The sequence below is a fragment of the Guillardia theta genome (genome assembly GCF_000315625.1).
Source record: "Guillardia theta CCMP2712 unplaced genomic scaffold GUITHscaffold_152, whole genome shotgun sequence".
Classification (NCBI taxonomy): Eukaryota; class Cryptophyceae; order Pyrenomonadales; family Geminigeraceae; genus Guillardia; species Guillardia theta.
The window spans coordinates 110,992-111,562 of NW_005434522.1; positions in this window are offsets into that span (position 1 = coordinate 110,992).

The following is a 571-nucleotide window of genomic DNA, read 5'->3' on the forward strand; positions in this document are numbered from 1 at the left end:
TCGCCTCCATCCTCATCCCTCACTATGACTGTGACAAGGTCAAGGCAGTGACATGTTTACTGGTAGAGTAAAGCTCTGCTGCTTCTCGCTGTGGCGCTGTGTGCATGCAGGTTTAGCTTGCTCCTGCTTTCTTTTGCTTGAGGCACTTTTTACCTTGTGCGAGTAAACATCCTAAACATCCTCTGGTGCTGCTCAGTGCTTGTTTCGGGCTGTTGTCGCTCCATCTCTCTTCCTCGTTACCTTCCTCCTTTCAAGCCTCCGGCAGGTGCAAGGGCTCCTTCCATTGCTCCCCTCCTTTCTCCCCTTCCTCTTCCGCCCCCCTCCCACACAAGTGCAACCAGACCTATCGAGGACGCAATGGAGGCCGGCTTCGCTGAGCATCGCCTTGACTGTACGAGTAAGGTTGTCATGCCATGGAGATAGCAGTCGAGCATCTGAGCATAGCGATGCGGGAAGGCCTTGAGGGGGTAGTAGCTCGAGGCTCGCATCGGAGAGTGGCTCAGGTCCCGCTCAGGAAAATGAGCGAAGATGGTGGACTGCAAGACCCGGGCCTGCGACTTGAGCGAGTACG